Source organism: Anoplolepis gracilipes, chromosome 9, assembly GCF_047496725.1.
Source record: "Anoplolepis gracilipes chromosome 9, ASM4749672v1, whole genome shotgun sequence".
Taxonomy (NCBI): domain Eukaryota; kingdom Metazoa; phylum Arthropoda; class Insecta; order Hymenoptera; family Formicidae; genus Anoplolepis; species Anoplolepis gracilipes.
This window is the reverse complement of record NC_132978.1, coordinates 7750114-7771370: the sequence shown is the minus strand read 5'-3', so window position 1 is coordinate 7771370 and position 21257 is coordinate 7750114. Positions and strand designations below refer to the sequence as shown.

The following is a 21257-nucleotide window of genomic DNA, read 5'->3' as shown; positions in this document are numbered from 1 at the left end:
GAAGGGTGCGTCGTGAGATCTACGCATCCATAACAGAATAATATTTATCGTTCGATGTGTCACAGTTCCTGTAAGTTGGCGTTTTCCGTAATGGAAGTTTCTTTTCGACTACACGTTTTGTCGAAGTTAACGAGATTATGGACACGATCGTTCGTATCATATTCGACTCGACGCAAAACTCGCAAGAACTTTCAACAAGCGAGAATAAGTGCGGGATACCGTGAACGATAAACATTTCCGAAGTTTTTGGATTAACTTTCTTCTTCACTTTATCTCGCCACGAACCAATCCCGTGCACGCGACGGGATAATCTATCGTCCGAGATGCGCGATGATGTCCGCGCGAATCTCCACCATAATCTAATAATCCCGAAACAAAATTCTTCGTGCGGCTAAAAATAATATTTGTCTTTTGTTGTTAGCTGTGTAAAATACATGCACTTGATTGCATGCATTTAGATCGAATTGATTTAAATAAGATTAAATTCGCGGTGTAATACAACATAAAAATATATATATCATGAACGCATGCATTTCATGATTTGTCGATATTTTTACATACAATACGATAATTGTTTATTGAAAAATACGCGATGCGGAAGAATGGGTCAACCAGCCATTTATCACTGATGACAGCGTAATAACATTTCAATTTCGGAGTTTATTAATCAAAAAGTGTTCGGACTATATTTATTGCGTGATTTGGAAAATGTTATAGATCGCGTTTATTGTATTATCTCCTTATAAATATATAAAAAACATATGAACAGTGATCTCTCATTCTTAAATATAAAAGCATAGTTTTTTCTTTTCAACTACACGTTTTGTCGAAGTTAACGAGATTATGGACACGATCGTTCGTATCATATTCGACTCGACGCAAAACTCGCAAGAACTTTCAACAAGCGAGAATAAGTGCGGGATACCGTGAACGATTATCTAAATAAGAATAAAAACGTTGTATTAAATATACATATACATATACATATATATATATATATATATATATATATATATATATATATATAATATAACTATATATAAATCAGATGTTATAATATAAAATATTCATGAAAAGAATAAATAATGTAGATGAGAATGTAAAATGTATGATATTTAAATATCATATTAAATATTGCAGTATTTAAACCTACTTGTTGTCATCAGTTGAACATTAAATAGAACATTAACAAAATTAATACATTAATTGAATATTAATAGAATGATATTGCAATAAAATTGTGGAAAAATTTTTAAATTCTAGCAACTTTTGTTTACGAAATGCTATACTATTATTTTTTCGTGTGCAATTAAAAAAAGTCATTCTGTTTATTTTATATAGATATGATTAAATCATATGTTTTTTGACCTTTGATCCGTATTTATGAATATGAACAATGTTTCTGGTCTTCCGATAATCCTTAGGACTAGGATTGCAGTGTTGGCTGCTACGATGTTACGCTGCGGTTAACACACTGATTGACAATGCGGATTTCGAAAGGGGCTAAGACGGGCAAATGCAACATCGATGTACGGGCTTTAATAGTAGATGCGCAGGATTGATTGACGAGCATGAGTCGGACTAGCCAATGGATTTCCCGATGTCCGGCAAATGTGCATTTTCTTTCTCTCTCTCTCTCTCTCTCTCTCTCTCTCTCTCTCTCTCTCTCTCTCTCTCTCTCTCTCTCTCTCTCTTCTCTTTCTTTTCTCAAGGAAAAAATGAATCGCGTAATATATTGTGTGTTGTGTGTAATATTATATAATTGTTAAACCCTGCCAAAGTTTTTCACGGTACGATTGACTGGTCCCATAATCAGTGCTTATCAGATTTACGACCAAAATATTGTGATATGCATCCATGAAAACGACGCGTATTATATAAACGCACCAACGTATAATCTCACTTTGTGCTATACGCATTTAACGCAATGTTGAATTTTTCTCTCCCATTTTTTTCATACATTTTTCTAGTTCTCTTTTTTATTTTGCGTGCAAATTTTCGTATTTGCTCAGTCATTCTTCTACTCGCATGGAAAAACCTCAACTTGGTAATCTATGAAGAGGATTTTTGCATTGTTTTATTTTTAAGCGCGCACGATGAAGCGACTTTACTCTTTTTCTCTCTTCTTTCTCATTCGTTATCACGAATGTATTTAAAATTATTGGAGAATCGCGTATGCGCGCGAAAGTCTTTCTTAACTTCCTATGTGAGTGTACATTTTATATAAAAATCTAAAATTTTATATGTCACCTGTAAGAGAGAGGATCAATCAGATTAAAATAATCCATATGCCAAAAAAGTCAGTTAGGTATCACGTAAAAACTTCATTTCTGCAACAGTGGTTTTAGAAATGTCAGAATTTCCTTTAAACTTTTAACAATATTTTATTTTTTATTGTCGTAATATTGTTTAAATATTTATATTTCTATTTTTACACATACAATTTCTTTACTTCTTTCTATCTTTTTATTTCTGTAAAAAACTTTTATAAATATATTTGATTAATATCAAATTGGTATCAGATTAATGTTACATTTTGTAAATTGAAACTTTGTCAGCTTTCATATAACTCAGTGATCAATTGTAGTAAATATTTATCATATTCCTTGCTGAAAGTGTGCTAAATTCTCATTCGTTCACACGCCGTCATCAATATAATTGCGGTATAGCATTGTACATGCTGTAATTCATATACGTGATCCATAACTGCATAGCGTGTTGGGACAAGGTACAATAGCTTATTTGTTGACCGATGGAACAAGACAGGATACTGGGCATCATTGCATTACGATACATAGCGTTACACGCATGTACATGTATCAGTTTATCTACTTGTGTATGCATATGCGTTGCTCCAATTCGAAAAGAGATACAGATACAAGATTTATTTTGATTTTCGAATCTCGAAAGTATGTGTAGACATAATATCGAATAAATATGAACGGTGTAATAAATGTTAAATTATAAATTAAAAAGGGATAATATAAAATTCTGCATTTATTAATTTACTGAAAAATTTATCATTTTTGACAAGTTAATCTATTCTTCCGTAATATCGTATATGTAGGTGTAATCATACTCTCGAGCGTTTACGATCATTGTCGAAAGTGCTGCCTTTGTGGATTGGATGACTGCTAGGATCGTTCTACACTACCACATCATGGCGACTCGAAACCGCTGACGATACATACCGTTGTTTGCGCCGCATCGTTTTGTAACCGCGCTCGAAAATTTACGACTAGCTGCGGGCTGGCTTTCAGTCGATCGAGTTTTAACACGGCGCTCGCCCTAGCGCTCCAACTTCGTCTAGTACACAACGTTGTACATGTGCACATATTAGTGTACATTAAACGAGTGCCGTTCAGAATATTTACTAGAAAGATAAAACTGCAACGAACTACCCTTATAATTCTGACAGCGCGAATACACTTTGTCTCTATAAATTAGTATAGCAATATAGTACAACTAGGCACAGTTTATACGGAGAGATCGGAAATGTTTGTTCGGAAAAATTTACACAATATTTATGGACGGTGCTATTCAATTTATTGCACCTGTCGACGCCGAAGTTCAACGAGAAACCAATAATTTGCATTACTGTCGACGATTGTCCTATAAATATTAATACGCTAATTGCGCAGATCTAATCGACGTTAATTACACAAAAAGCGCACAATTTAATAACCGGTACCGATATCGTAAAATTGCGACAAATCAAATACAGAAATTTGGTTACAGAGTTCGTGTACAATAATTTAATTTAATTAAATTCAGATTTATACATGCAACCACATAGGTCTCTGATCTTCCATTCTCTTTCTCTCTCTCTGGGAACACAAATTGTTCCTTTCAAAATACTCGCTGTAATACGAATAACGCTATATTGAGTTACGTGCACTCCCATTGGGATGTACAAATAAAAACCGATCTCTCAAAGGTGCGATATAAATTGCTAAATCAAGACACATATTGTTCGAATGCATCTCTCTTTTATTCCGCTCGTTCGTTGCGAATTTATGCGCACGTGATCATACCTTAAGAGAGGGAGAAAGTCTCTCGTTTATCAATAAAAATATCTCCATAAACTTGGAATATGTACAAGCAAAAGAATAATTTATACAGACCGCGCTACGAATACATCGTTCTCTCACTTTGACCGCATAGTGGACGCACGCTACGTGGTATTCTCCTTTGTTTCAACTAGCACTTAATAAATGTTCGAGCCGATACGATGTGAACGCTTACATCTGCTCACATCGGTGCTCATTATATTCACGAGGCTTTGATTCGCCGCTTGAATCGCTTTATCGCACGCACGTCCATCCCCTTTTAATCTACGTAATAACTGGACGAAACGAATGCAGAGTGTGTTTCTCTTCCCTCCGACTCTCGCAGGGAAGACAACAAGAGAAAAACAACGAAATCTCTCCAGCACCGTGTGGGGTCCCGAGTCGAAAAATTTCACGCAATGTCCCGTAGTGCTCGACCGAAAATTACCGCGTTAACGCGTCCGCCCTTTTCGGCAAGCGCGCTCCATGAAACCGGTAATCAAATTTGCACGCGTGCTTACTCATGACTCGTTCTGCGCGAAATATTCGCTCGCAACCCATCGTTAACTGATACGCCATACATCACGGTTGTCGAGAATTTGTTCCAAATATTAATTTTATTTGCACACAAAATCTGGTGTTTTCCTTATTATTTATTTTCAGTTTCATGATTGCTATGAAATTTAATTAATCGTTTTATAAATAATTATCTATTTGTTAGTTTTTTAATTACTTTCCATTACTTTAATTAGTTTCTCTTTATATTTACAGGTAAATATATGTATATAAATTAAAATACAATAAACCAAAGACACAATGAAATAATAAATGTCAAATTTATTTCGTACACATTTAGTAATTTAATAAAATCAAATGGTGACAGCGCATAAGCGCATTTAATTAATAAATGGAGCTAATTTAAATTTGTTTACATTCGCTATACCAATTTAAAGTGACGCTTGTGTACGTATTTAAAATTAAATTTTGTTCTTGAAACTAAAATTATTTATGACATAATATGTTTACCTTATTGTATGCGTTTACACGAAGGGGATACGCGATTTAACTTGTACATACACCTTTATCATTCTCTGTTAGTGTCTTGATCTGATTACTTTAAAAGCGCATCCTGACACATCTGCCGTTCGTGGAAAAGAGAACAAATTGAATTTCTGCAAGCATGTAATATGCTATCGCCGCACTAGCGTTCCCATCGCTCTTCTAGCTTGTCGAAGAGTATCAATGTTAAAATACCGTGGAGGTAATTAGCGTAAAGTTTGCTCGAGTCCAAAGTTTCGTCTTCCTCGTCGTGTTCTCAACGAGTTTATTTGCTCGATCGATTCAAATACTGCAATGTAATATAGCACAACGGGTATTTTATTTCAGTGAGAGAGGACACATCTTGAAATGTATTAAACGAAGGAAAAGTATGGAAAGTGTTCATAATATTTTATTTGTAAGAATACAATATATTTCCACACAGGATATACATATATATCTTTTTCTCTACTTTTATATATCTTTTACATATTACTTTTTCTCTACTGTTATATATATATATATATATATATATATATATATATATATATCTTTTTCTCTACTTTGAATAACACATGATTCTAAAAATTTTAAAGAAAACATTAAATGTCTTTATCGTAACTATCATAACTATCATTAAATTAGTTATGATTATAGTGAACATTATTATAAATAGCGAGAGAAAAAGAGAGATTTACTATCTGCTGTTTTTTATAATTTATAATTTATAATATACAGTCGAGAACAAATGAAACTGCAATTCCGATTTATCGAACTTTCTCGTGCACATTTCTGTTTGCCGCTATTCAATGAAAGTTGACTCTTTAGAAGTTATTGAGAGCTGAGATATATTGCACAAGAGCTATTGTATTAAATATCGTCCAACCGCTATTTATGCGGGTCGTGTTGTCGCGATACTTTTGCGCGTGTTTTCAAAGTGTGAAAAAGTATCACTATCAAAGGCTGTACCTGCTCGGTAACTAATTAACGCGTGAAGTCTCCACCTCTCGAAACTCCCCGATGACGTGCGTGTACTGCGCTACGATGTGAGAGCGGAGTAAAATTCTGATAACGGTTAATTAATTAAGTACTTGCGAGTGTGTATTGGTTGCCGAGCGATAACAGCAACGCAAACGACAAGAATTCGCCGATGCAACGATATTAAATTTGGATGCGCGTAATTGCACACCTGGCGTGTCAGCTACGTGCATTTACGTGCGAGTGTATTAATAAAACAATAGGGATAGTTAAAATGCCAAATATCTGTATCGTTTCATTAAACGAGATATTAAGAAATATGTAAAAAAAATGCACGTATACGTAGTAAATATATTTAAAATGCGTGTGTATATATAAAATAAAATATAATTATATAAAATATAATACATTATAATTATATAAAAAATAATCTTAATAATCGTATCTTTTGTACAAAGATAAATTCTCAAAAATAAAATAATTTAGATATTTTAAAATTGCGTTACAACATTTTGTATCGTAAATATGATTTTGGAATCGCACTATATTGGGACGTATCATGTGATCAGACTATTAATTCTGTCAATAAATAGAAAATGTAAAAAGGTAGTTAAACCCGTTGCCTTCATAGCTGCAGATGTCAAATCGAAAAATCCGATTACCGAGTACACGGATACGCGGAAATGATCCGGATAATCCAAGTACCGAAGAATATGAAGTATATCAGATGAATTTGAGCGTCTTCACGTTCGCTCTAAATTATGCCATATTTATAAGGCTTGCTATTCCGTCATATTTTTATTCGAATTTATCGGTCTTGTGAATCGTATTATTCGGTTCGATCGTCCGCTTCGTTCATCTTTTACGATTGGCACGTCATTTATTACTCGCATTAATGCCGTGAAATTGTTCTCCCGTTACGATGAAAATAAAAACTTGAAGTATTTTGACATTGATCGTCGAACGTGTCAATGTGGATGGCATGTATCGCGACGGAGCAAGTACTGGTGCGACACAATGTACAGTCCCTATCATTAATCTCCGTCAAGAGCTTGTTTTCTCAACCATCAAGTCTAATCTTCAAAGAAACAAAGCCCATGTATTTAGTAGAGCCCTCATTATAACGACAAGAAAAACAATCTTAGCACGTATATTTAGCTTCCTATAGGGTTTCTTATAAAACTGATAGAATGTAGCCGCAAAAAGGTAAAGTAAAAAGTCACGCGTTTTTTTTCGATTAAAAATTCTTCGGCAAAATTCAGATTTAACATGAGGAAAAACTGGTAACTAAACTTAATTAATTAATTATTAACCAAGATTAATTATTTTTGTTGATATTCGCTGAAATTAATTGAACACTCTAATTTAGAATCTAACCTGATCAATTTCAAAAATTTTCGAAAAAAGTTATCAACACAAACGAAGTCGTATCTAGAATTGTATAGTATATCGCGTGATGAAATTTTATATCAGTTCGCTATTTTTTGATATCGTTTGCTCTATCGAAACTGTTTCCAATGCATCGGCACGATCAATCCGGAGATTGTAAATTTCAAAATTTTTCTCATCGCAGGTGGCACATCGTTGATTGGTTTTCCGAACGTTTCTCTATCGTACGTGTCGACCGGGGTTGCGAGAGAGGGGAGGGTATAACTCGTGAAAACTAAATTCCGGTGCGGTGTGAAATTCTCGCTCAATTACGGATATTAATGCGGGTATTAATAGAATTTGTCGATTTGGGACGTCGCGTCTCGTTTCGACTGGCGCGCCCACATGTCGCCTCGCCAAATAATTCGCGTCGATGCGTTGTCTCCGTTTTCCCGAGGGGTTGATGACCCGTATTTATATATCGCTGATTTTGCCTTTGGACAGGTTGTGTCAGCGCGATTTTTAAAACAATTAAAATTCCTGCAAAATTCATCGATTGCATTTGCAAAATGACAGTTGAGAGTTATTGTAAGTGACTCTCCATGTTCTTTCTGTGCCGTTCTTCATGAAAAGGTAAAAAAAAATGATTAAACTGTTCTATTGACGTCGTTGAATAACGGATACTTTAAAATATATAAAATAGATTTTTATCATGATATATATAATCGACAATATATATATATATATGTTGCATATTATTTCTATTGCGAGTAACAATTTTATGTGAGAATATTTACATCTTAAATTGTGTAAGGACTTATAGGGCGCGTTCGGGGAGACACTATTGGCGCTAACAGCGTCGTTTTATCTTTGTTCAATTTTTAATGAGTAACAAAGATAGAATGACACTGTTAGCGCTAATAGTGTCTCCCCGAACGTGCCCATAATATACATCGTCAATTTATAGAAAAATTATGCTTTACTATGCTTAAGTATTATTTTGCACATTTTATGCAGCCGGAAAAACACGTAAATAATGTAATAATCATAAGGAAGTAGATAAAAGAGTAATTTATCGTATTTATTGTTTATATCATTTTCGGCTTGCAATAAAAAAATTGGTGTAATGTATCATCGATCGTTATATATTCAACAAAGAACCATACGTTATTTATAATTATATCTTATCATATTTATTATTTTTTAAATTACATGTTGTTGACATGCGATAAATAAATCATTTGGTTATTATATGGCCAATATAATGAGATTCATGAAACGTATCGTTTTTCGATCGAATCGTCCGCGATGCAATCACGAAACTGATTGGCCAGCGCGTATGAATATCATGAAAATCATAAGAACGCTTTTGATATGCCGTATTACACGGATTGCAAAATTGCGTACATCCGTATTTACGCCGGATACATTGTTTCTCGGTTAAATATAAACGCGCGCGCGAGCTAGCGGGCGATACAGTTATGTCGATTACGACCACCGCGGGCGGAATAAATCATGAAAATTGCAAAAGTGCGCTTCACATTACGCGCTCGGCGCCTCATGCGTGCACTACATTACAGGCGCTGCAAAACACATGCATGGCCTCTCATATTTCTATCCGCGATTTATGCGATTTACGTTGTGCCGTGCATCATGCGCGCGCTTTCATTATCGGCAAATCAATCAGGCAGGTCGCAGGACGGAAACGGATAGTGGTTTACCCGCTCTTTCAGCGACATTTGCAGCTCGCTATCCGCGTATGCAGATGTTCGTGCAATAACAAAATACCGATATAACACCGACATGTATATGTATAAGTTAGCTCTCGTATAAACGTCATTAGAACGAAACAGGATGTGTGCATGAAAGAGAGCGAGAGAGAGAGAGAGAGAGAGAGAGAGAGAAAGAGAAAGAACGAAGGTTAATGTTGCGACACATGCATATTCATAATCCAATTATGATAATAATTGGCGGGAAAATTATTTGAGTATATTTTACATCGGCTGTATCGCGCAGCGCGTGCACACTGTAGTTTCATTAAAGTAATTCGTTTTCGCCGAGAGCGATTGTCGTGAAATCCGGCGCTGTAATTAACGTAAAGTGGAAACACTGCGAAATCTCACTGCGACGACATTTTTGTACCCGTTACGAATTAACGCGCGCACTCGCACCCGCGAAAGAAGCGGGACATAAGTCGAGTTTCGTTTAACGCGGCGAAAACTGAATTAAGTCTTTCTTAACTTTCTTTAGCTCTATGCAGCTTTTTCAGAAATTATTTCCTCGACAAAAACATTACGAGCATTTTACGACAGACGCTGGGTGAAAAATAATCTTCAAATATGCTAATAATCTTTTCAACTTTTTTCAAACCTCATCTGCGGGTATATATATTGTTTTAATAATTTGGTTTAATAATTACATTAATTTATGATACTAACGTTTGTTGGCACACATACACACACGCACACACACGCACACACATACGCACACGTACACTCATACACACATATGGTACGCTGTAATACCGAGAAGAGATCCGAGCTTTTTAAGGAAGGCAAGACACTGATGTATGCCAGATGCCGCAAAAACGTGGTCACGACACTTTTCGCGCTTGTCAGACACAGAGGTCGTATGTGAGACTGGTAGCTGTACTATAAAAATGGCGCGACCCTTTTTCCTCTTTAAATATGTATCACACGTTACTGCTGAGTCTGTGTGAGATAGTCTCTTCGAGGCAGTAGCGCGTACGTCAGCTAGAATCAATTAAGGTCGTAAGAGTGCTTCACACGGCTCAAATCAAAGTCCCGGTGTGCCAGAGAGAAAGAAATACGTGCCTCGCAATGTTTCGCTGTGGCACGTTAAGCCGTACAACAAGAAAAATGCTTTCGTCGTCATAGTTGTAAGACTAAATCCGCACTACACTTTATCTTCTCGCTGCCACGCCCATATCTATGTACATAATAGCAATAGTAAAAAAAAAAAAAAAGGATTTGTAAAACTTCCTTCTTAAAGACGCTCAACTATTTTCTGCGTATCTATTATAACGTCAAAAAGAGTTGAATAGCAATATGTAACTTTTTTGTAGAAGAAAATCAGACTCAGAAATAAAAAAGTAAAAATTTCTACCTTGTAATTAAAATTCAAATATATTATAAAAGGCAAATATAATTTAAGATTTCGGAATATTTATGAATCGATTTAAATTTTAATTTTGATTCCGGAAAGCTATCTAGCTGGAATATGGAATGTAATACAGACATTAAAATAAAGCATATTAAAAGTGCGACTGTCAATCGTGCATCTTGCATGATCCCTACCTCCGCGATTGGAACATTTTCATCTCAATATATCGAGCACTCTACAAAAACGCGGAGTGAATTGAAATTTAATAATAAACGTTAAGAAAAAGAAAGAGAAAGAGCGAGATGAGAGGGTAGGAGAAACATACCGACACATCGGTGCTTTTTCCATGTCTTCTCGACGAAAGCCGAAGATTTTTACGCATCTCGGTACCGAAGCGAACCGTGGCGGTTCGTTCTCTCTTATGAATACAAATTACCCGGTTGCGTCGTCGAGAGACTCGTGGTAGCTCAGCGACATGCTTGAATTAAAAAGGGACGAGCAGAATGGTCGTTTCTCCCGATGCGTAATTATGACGACCTAGTTGTCGCTGCAAAGAAAAAAAATCAATCGATCGATCCATCTGGGGCGATTATTACGAGACTGCTTATCACGTGGAATGATGCGGGCCCGTTGAAGTCTGATACAGCTTCTTAAAACATGCGTGTGTTACATAAACTATTTTTAACGCATACACTGAAAAAAAAATTTATTTAATCTAAAAAAATATTTAGTTCAATACGTTCAAATATTTATTTAAATTAAGCAAAAACATATTTGAATCAATAAAATATATTGCTGAATAGTAAAATAGACAATATATTTTACTAATTCAAATATATTTTGCTTAATTTAAATAAATACCTACTTTGAACGTATTGAACTAAATATTCTTTTAGATTAAGTAAATTTTTTTCAGTATATATATAAACATAATAAAAGTGCAAGAGTCTTTATTTTGAGTATTTGAGCATTTATGAAAATATTCTCTCAAATATTCTATATCGTTTCCCATAATTCAAGAAAAAATAATGATTCACATTTTCTTGTGATTTTGTTTAAAGTGTAAGATAGACGTGATAGCGATAAATCTCTTGAATCTCTCTCTCTCTCTCTCTCTCTATCTCTCTATCTTTTACTTTCCTTGCAGCGAGAGGAGGATATATATATATATATATCTAGAGAGAAAGAGAGAGAGAGAGAGAGCTTCGTTATGCGCGTGGCTCTTTAATTACATATCGATATTTCGATATTAAACAATGAGCTTGAAATTTTAATTGCTTCTCGTTTGCAATAACAAAAGTGATTTCATGTATATCTGTTCACTACTTGAATGATATGCTTCGAGTAATCCTGCGATACTCATTCTGCTCTCGAACTTATTATCTTATTACTATCCGCGAATACCGCGCAAATGATCACGTTCTGTTGCCAGCAAAACCAGAAATAATCGAGTGCGGGGTCCGCTCCACAAAAAAAGCGAGGTAATAATGTAGTAGGTCAGGTAGCAAGCTAGAGCGCGGCACTCGTCGGCTTGCGGTTGTCATCGCTTCGTTCGAAGCGGAAAATGGATGAAAGGTGAAGTTTGTAATATCCGTTGAAAGCCTGACGAGCCGGTGGATGGATGCTTCGAGAGGGCTGATGAGACTACCTTCCCCTGGCAAGAGACTGCGGAGAGAAGATATAAGAAGAATAGACGGATGGGGAATAGAAGGAAGGGAGAATGGAAACTCTCGCCTGTGTACATTTAGTCATCTCCGATGGATCATGCGTCATTTGCGTACGCTTATATTATATACATTATACGTATATATATATCGGTCAGATCGGATCTTAATTTTAACAGCGGATTTTCCGTGACGAGTTAATTTCAAATCCGTTTATTACGTGGGAAATTGTCGGGAGAAGTCTACTAATATTCTAATAACATAAAATCCGATTAAATTTGATACGCATTATACAATTTTATTAATTAATATCATTTTTTTTCATTCAAAGCTACGATTCCGTGTAATTGTATTATATATGCGTAATAAATGCAGCCAAGTAATAATGACGGTGGTAGGGATAATATATATCAATGATATTAATAATAATAATATTTACTCGATAATATTTAACACGCAGTACCACTTTACATCTTTGGTTATTAATTATGCAACTTAATTTAATTATTAATTATGGACATATACATATTTACATATATTTATGTTAATATTATTATTTTATATAATTTGACAAATATATATATGTAGATATTGTACGCTATCTTATAAGATATAATTAACATAGAATGTTCTATAATAGCGTATAATAGTATAAATAAAAAAAGACATACAGCTTACGCTAGAATGTCCACACGCAAGTTATTCACCGGCACGAAGTTACCGTGAACTTTTAGCCGAGAAAATTCACTTGTGTTCCAGCAAGCTTATGAGAAGACTACGAACTCTCTACAACCCCCGACAAGTCACTCCAAAATGAGAAGATGGTTGAGACAGCTTAGGAGAATTGGAGTTGCTTATACCGTATTACTCAGTTTTGAGAAAAACAGCACGTCTGCGGTTTTTCTGAAAAGTGTCTAATTTCGTAAATTAATAAATTTTTGATCGTTATTTCGCTTTTCTTTTTCTTCTTCATATGCGCGATATACATTACCTATCGTCTATCACTCTGTAAACTAATATAATGTGAAAGTGTAGTATCATAACATATATACATATATATATATATATATATATATATATATATATATATGCAATATGAAAGAGATTTAATACTTGAACTACGAATCATATGTCAGTGAGATCGTTTCCTGTAAACGTTTAATTAGATCGTTTGGAAAGCAACATGTTCGAATATGTTTACGAAATATATAGTTTGATAGCTTTGAAACCATTACAAAGCAACCATCTAATACGTTAGCACACTCGTAGCTGTTATATTAGAAAAATAATTCTCACGACATAATCACACAAAATTTGTGAATCAATAAATTACAATTTTATATTGAAGATATGAATAGAAAAAATATAGTAATAAAAATATAATATCATAATAATTTTCATTTTCTATTCCTGAGAAACATGCGCGAGTGATGTAATAATCTTAGAATAAATGTTAAGATTACTACACAAAGGACTCAATATTTGTTAGAAACTTGATGTTCGTCAGCTGCTTGCATATACTGTAACACAAAGATACATGCAACGTCACGTCAGAAGTGCAAAACGTCGGCGCATTTGCAATTCCCAGGTCAAACACATCTGCAATTAATACCGGCACCGTTAGTAGCTCGACGAACGCAGATGGTGTAAAGATGCACAGATGTTAGCGTACACAAACATCTATAAACGTGCACATCTTCAAATTATTTCTTCATTAAAATTAGATAAGAGAGAGAGAGAGAGAGAAAGAGAGAGCGAAATTACTGGTATATATAAGCGAATCTAATTGGAATAATTCTGGAAAATTAATAGTCAAAAACCGACTGAAATAATTTTCGATTTTTACGCGAAACTTGACATTTGTGCGCAGACTAATATTAAGAACACGTCAAAAAGATGCAAATATCGTAAAATAGGCAAAAAAAATTGAAGAAGTTTTACATACACAGATGTACCGATTGTTTGATTGATTGTTCCAATTAAATCCGATCAATCTGTTTCTCGGCAATCATTTTGCTTGGGTTACAACAGAGTTGTCTCATCACTTAAGAATTTCTAGGTAATTAACTTCCTGGTACAGCGAATTTGAGAAACCGCAAATGCTGTTCCCAGACTGCACCGTCGATCAGAGTTTCAATCGAATCATTGGACGCGATTATTGTATTTCTTCCTAATGACCGGGAAACGTTTCCGACTCGTGGTTGGGCGTTGAACCGCTCGTGTATAACGATATACCCCAATCCCATCGATCGTAACCGCGGTTCTCGAACTAGAAGCGGACGAATAATTTGCAGATTATCATTATGTATAGATTGATCGCCCGAATTATTTGAAACAGGAGAAATATCACAAAGCTATTGATAGCATAAATCTAATGCTTATATCTACATCAAACACATATTAACAATTTTTTTTTTAATTTCATAAACAAGTCACGTGAAAAATAAGATTTTTGATTGATGGACAATAATTTTATGTTACGTTTAGTCTATTAAAATAATTATTAAGTCAGTTAATTAAGTAAAGAGCAGTGATATCCAATTTCGCGCAGCTGGTAAATGTGATAGCGCACGTCCCGCTGCAAGTTGTAAAACAATTTTCAACACTCGGGACTTTGAGGGATTGTTAGACGAAGATCGTTCTGAGTAATTAAAACTTGGCGCAGTAAGATGCAAATTATTTCAACTCTCGGCTCGTTATACAGATTCATTTCTGTACTATATATACATATATATACATATATATATATATATATATATATATATATATATTACTTTTATTTTCCCAATCCCAATTCTTTCCCAGCAGATTTCGCTATTGCTTCTGTAAGTATATGATAATCAATAAAGCAGAGATATATGTATGTGTATATATTAGTTTGAAATCAATCTTGTTCAAATTTAATATGAATATTTCAACGACACGATATACCAGCAAAATAAAAAAATATATCTGTTGAAAAACTTCAATAGAATATATTATTCTTTGCATTTATAAATATCTTATTTATAAGATATTTATAATTTTTAGATTTCTTTATGCAATATGTGTGTGTATGTGTTGTGAGTTTAATACATTTGATATAAGAGCATTTTAATCAATATTTTATAGATGAAATAAAAACTAGAATGGGATTTTCATTATAATTTGACTTAATAATTTAAGTTATAATTTTATTTACGAATAATGTGTATTTATACATTATTATAATCTTGATTATAAAATTTATTTCGGAGATTTTTCTCTATAATTCTAATTCAGCTAGATTCGCTTATGCTTTGGCTTTTCTCAATATCTATTCTGCCTCACATAAATGCTTTCCCAGCTCTTTATCAATTGTAATTCCCTCTTCATTCTCTGTTCAGCTTCTTGAGCTTTTACTCTTCAGCTTTTTATATGATGTTTTACGTCGCGATAAAAATGGGAAAACCATCATGAAAACTTATTGTTCTTCGATAGTACCATATCTGTTTTTTCTTTACACTTTAGTCGCATTTTATTATAATTTTATCTATTGGTAAAGATAAGCAGATATTAATATTATTGATAAAAAGATCTAAAAAAAGATATAAGAAAAATATCATTATTATATTATTATTACTAAATATTATTATAATAATAAAATATTATTCAATATTAATTATAAATATTATAATAATAAAGTATTATTACAGAATGTCTACTTCCTGGAAAAATGTGGAAAATCTGGAATTCTTCGAGATTTCTTTTATATCTGGAAAAATCAGGTAAGTTTCATGGAATTTTATTGGGATTTGGGGAATTTTTTCGAAAATTCCCTTTTGATTTGTATAATTTTGCTCTCATATTATAAACAATCAGTCATGTATGAAACTGACGTCTAATTTCGTGGAAACTCATTAATTGTTGAGAGTTCTGGCTTTATTTTTAATGGTTTAGAATTCTTGATAGATTAAACAAATAATGCTAGCTTAAAGACAAAAAAAGGCTCAAGACAAATTGAAACGCCAATTTTCATTGTTTACTCACGGTACGTCATCTGCTGATGATTTTTTTAGCATTTCTTACCAGATTTTAAACGTTTGAAAATTTTACAATAGTTTTACAAAAAGTTCTATGCGTAAAATTAGAATATTGTATAATCAAATTTAATCGCCTAAGACGCCGGAGATATAAGTTTTGAGGTGAGACGTTCGTATCTTGGCTCGTTTCTAATAAATTAATTGTGTATGTGTAAATACTATAAAAATAATAGAGGATTTGTTTTATTAATTGTTAATGAGTATTGAGATGAAACGTTCGTATCTCTGCTCGTCTATAATAAATTGATTGTGCATGTGTATGTACATACTATAAAAAAGATAAATTATGTATTTGTTTTTTTAATTGTTAATGATTGTATTTTTGTATGTGGTTCAAAATATTTATATAGATATATATTATTATTATTATTATATTGCAATATATTCCAAATACAAATATTATATATTTTGATTACAAATATTATACATTCTAATTTTTATTATTATATTTTCTCCACGTAGAGAAAAATTATTACGATATTATTACGATATTAAAATTATTTAAAATATCATATTATTTAAAATTATATAATTTAAAAGTATATAATATACTATTTAAAATTATTATATTATTTCGTCGCGGAGCAAAGATTACAGAGGACACGTGCAACGCCAAGCGTATTACGGGGAAAAAACATAGACATACGTGGAATTAATCGACGCGTGTTACACGTAACACAGTCGCGTTTACACGTGATATCGGACACGTGAGTCATCCGCTTCACGTGCTGTCGAGTTCAGCTCTGGTATGCACGCAGCACAGTCACAGTATATGTATACAGAACCAAACCGAATCGAGCTGACAGCTGACAATGAGTTGAGGCGAGCCGAGCCGAGCCGAGTCGAGTCAGGTCGAACTTAGCCGAACCGAGTCAGGATCACGGATATCGCGGTTGCCTTGCGTCGTTTTTTCCGTCGACCTTGGGCGAATATCGTGTACAAGCGTATGTACATCGGGAGTGAATCGAAATTTAGAGTTTAGATAAACTACAGTCTAGAGACAGATTTATTCCGCACGCATTTGTCGCAATCAGTTGCGTTTCGTGACTTTCGAGATCTTTCGAGCCTGCAACTACGTCGCCCGCCGTCATGTTCCTATACGTCGTTGCTTTCGCGCCTATTTCGGCGGCTATTTGCTTGACCGAGGAGCGTCGCGAGTTTTGTAACATTACAGAGGAGTACCCGGGTGTCGACAGATAGCCGCGAGTGTCAAGGGACGTGAATTCGTCGGAAACGGTAATTCGGATTGTGGAAGGGGGGAGGAGGGGAAAGAGTGATAATCGCGCGCGAACGAATGTCGGGAGTGTCAAATTCAAAAACGATCGTTTCATTGTACGTATCTATTCATCCGCAAAAAAGTACACACTGAATTTTGTGTATGCGTACAACGCGTTGTACGCGATCTTGTTATCATTCGTGCGGTGATGTAAGGTACCAGTCTGACGAAGTGTTTCGTGGATAAATTTCGTAATATGTATCGAAATCGGGAATGTCGCGAGTGTTTTATAAGTGCTTTTGGAAATCAATCAATGCAGGATTAGGAAATAATGAACAGACTAGGGATTGCATTGAGCTTTATGGGAGCAATCAGATTATTAGGTATGAAATAATTTACTACGTATTATTCGCCGAATTAATTTTCTTTTGCAATTATCGTATAGCATATTTCATGCAATTCCATTTGAATGTATATAAAGTTGACATCTCACTTCGTGGAAATTTAATTGTTGAGAATTTTGGGTTTATTTTAGCTTTAGAATTCTTGGTAGATTAAACAAATATAATAGCACCATTAAAAGAATAGCCCAGGAAAAAATTGGGACAACTTGAGACGCCAAGTTCACGCTACGTGTCGCTTTGTTCTTTAACGATTTTTTTAGTATTCTTGTCAGATTTAAGCACTTCAGAGTGCTGTAATAGTTCTATGCGTAAAAATTATTAGACTATTAATTATATAAATTTGATATTACGCTGTAAATAAGACTTGGTGTTATCGGCGTCTCGATCTATAATTTTCGGCGATTGATCGAATAATTTTCATTTTTTTAAGATTAAAAAAATATGAATTTTATATGTTATATTATGATATATGACATATTCAATATTAAGACATCGAATACATAAACAATATATATATATATATATATATTTTTTTTTTTTAAACGCACAATTTGTTTGGTCAGCAAACTGGTATGTGTTGTGCAAAGCTGCATCTCATTTCATGGAAACTCACTAATTGTTGAGAGCTCTGGCTTTATTTTATATAGTTCTAGAGTTCTTCACAAATTAAACAAATAGTTCCGATAATTGTTCAGTAGAAAGTTTTATGCGTATAAATTAGAATATTAATTAATTAAATCAATTAAATTGACAATTAAACGCTGGTCATATTTCGATAGTTAATAAATATGCTAATAATTTTTACGTACAAAACTCTTTCTAAAAATTAAAAATGATTCCAGAATAACATGAAATCTCATTAATAAAACTATCGAAATATGACCAGCGTTTAATTGTAAATTTAATTGATTTAATTAATCAATATTCTAATTTTTACGCTTAAAACTTTCTACTGAGCAATTATCAGAACTATTTGTTTAATTTGTGAAGAACTCTAGAACTATATAAAATGAAGCCAGAGCTCTCAACAATTACTGAGTTTCCATGAAATGAGATGCAGCTTTACACATACCAGTTTGCTGACCAAATATATTGTGCGTTTAAAAAAAAAAATATATATATATATATATATATATTGTTTATGTATTCGATGTTTTAATATTGAATATGTCATATATCATAATATAACATATAAAATTCATATTTTTTTAATATTAAAAAAATAAAAATTTTATGCAATTAGAAAATGTTTATGTTATGAAAATTTTTATATGTAGTGTTTTTAGTTCATTTGTAAATCTAGCACTTGAAACTTAAAAGGCTCTTTTTTTCTTCTTTCTTTTTTATGAATTAGAAAAATGAATTATGTATTAAAAAAAATTTATTTTAGAGAAAATTGTATTAAAAAATCTTGAAAATATTCTCTTTGGAATTGAAATTTTGACCAAAAATACCTGGAAATCAGGGAATTTTTTAAAAGATTTAAATAAACACTCTGTATTAATAAATTGAATTATTAATCAATTATTTATATATATTACTATTAACTATTAAATTATTATTAATAAATTATTATTGATAAATAATTACCATTAACTATTAAATTATTACTATTAATTAATATTATTAACAGCATTAATGCTACGTGGTTTCATTTTATTTAAACACAAATAAAAAATAAGATATCGACATATATAATTAATTATGAATAAAATTAGACATCCGGCATTATTTTTAATCCTCTGCGTAATCATAAGTCTGGATCGTTGACGGCGGATCATATGCAGGAGATTTAATCAAAGTGTTATTGCGCTCCATATGATGGACGACGCGTAAAAATTTGCCAGATCCATAATTGTGCCCTGAAGATCCGTGAATAACTGGAAACGCATTCTGTGGATTAAAGCGATCTAAAATTTAACGAATGCCGTAAGCTAGAAAACGCCTTTGCTTGCGCGGAAGTATTCTTAATCCCTCTCTACTCTTTTTTGTTTATCTCTAACCAAGACGTTTCTGTGTAATTGGCACATTTGAGTAGTTACAGAAAAGTTGGAGCGAGACAGAATTAAAGCCAGAGAAAGAGGGAAAGTCGCGCGGAATATGCTGTTGCATTCTCTTTTCTCTCCCTGCCTCTCTCTCTCTCTCTCTCTCTCTCTCTCTCTCTCTCTCTCTCTCTCTCTCTCTCTCTCTCTCTCTCTCTCCCCCCTGATTCTCTCTTTCTCTTTGCCTATAATGGAAAAAGTTAAAAGACAGTCTCGGAAGAAGAGTAAACATTTTTGTAAACAACCACAACTTTACTTCTTAAACGACAGAACATCAAAATAACTGCTTTCCTAGCCTAGTAGTGTGTATTATTAGATTCCCGAGAGAGCGTTTTGGCCTAATCTACTGAGATGTCACGGAAATGCGAGTCGCATCTTGTAGGACACGCTTATTGCATAAAAGCATATTGCAAGAAATATCTCTAGTTACGGAATGCAGATCAAAAATATGTCTTACTTTGAGAAATCGTAAATCTATGCGTTATTTGCTTATATATGACGTTATGAGATAAGAGAAGTCCGCTCTCGTTCGCTAGCCTACGATGCCATGAACGCTATAACTTTTCATGCAGATGAACCGCTATTGCCTTCGCACGGCTATCTTCCTTACCCCGTAGCGGCATAATAAATGCGTTATTATGCACAATATCGCCGAGCTACCTTTACTTGTTCATCATTTATAGCAGTGGCTCCTTGTCTTGGGATGACTTTACGCATATTGAGTTGAAAACGCAGACGTAGAATATTCGGAGCGCGGTCAAAATTAAACGAAGTTCCTCAAAAGACTCGAGGGACATATAGATCTTTAACTAGTCGTTTCCGTGTAATTTCACCGAGAAAATCGAAGAAGAAATGACACCCACCGGATATTGGAAACTCGACGGCAACTTCAACTTATCTACTGGAAAATTAAAAGCGAACACGAGATAAATCCAATAATATATTCTATCGATGATCGAATTGTTTAATTTCGAATCGAATTTATTCCTCTTAATTTTTTATAAAGTTACCTCATGCGTTAACAGTTTTTCGAAGCCTCGATATTGAGATATTGAGATTTTGCCATTTTGTCGATTGTGCAATACAATATCGTTATATTTTCAATATGGCTTTAAATTTATTAAATCAGAGAATAAAGTGATATGAAAATATTGCATCGATGTTTGTATTACACGACGCGGTTTGATCTGTAAAGCTATAAATTCCGTTAAATGGTAATGTATGTTGTCAAATGTGTAGGTTGCAGTTTCAAAGCTCCACAATTTAATTATGAAATATTCACGTAGGCATATTCGGAGGTTATCACATTCAAGT

General features: G+C 33.6%; 1 protein-coding gene and 1 long non-coding RNA gene across 4 annotated transcripts in view; one reads left to right on the top strand and one right to left on the bottom strand.

The window, feature by feature from the left end:
• The window catches only part of LOC140669819 (uncharacterized), a 223338-nt gene that overhangs the window by 78811 nt on the left and 123270 nt on the right, over positions 1–21257 (top strand). For both annotated transcript variants that reach the window (XR_012047415.1, XR_012047416.1), the window contains exon 3: positions 15895–15966. This is a non-coding gene — a long non-coding RNA (uncharacterized lncRNA). The remainder of the gene's footprint in view (positions 1–15894; positions 15967–21257) is intronic.
• Positions 1–21257, bottom strand: part of LOC140669810 (neural cell adhesion molecule 2) — a 205718-nt gene that overhangs the window by 150457 nt on the left and 34004 nt on the right. The gene's annotated exons all lie outside the window — the stretch shown is intronic.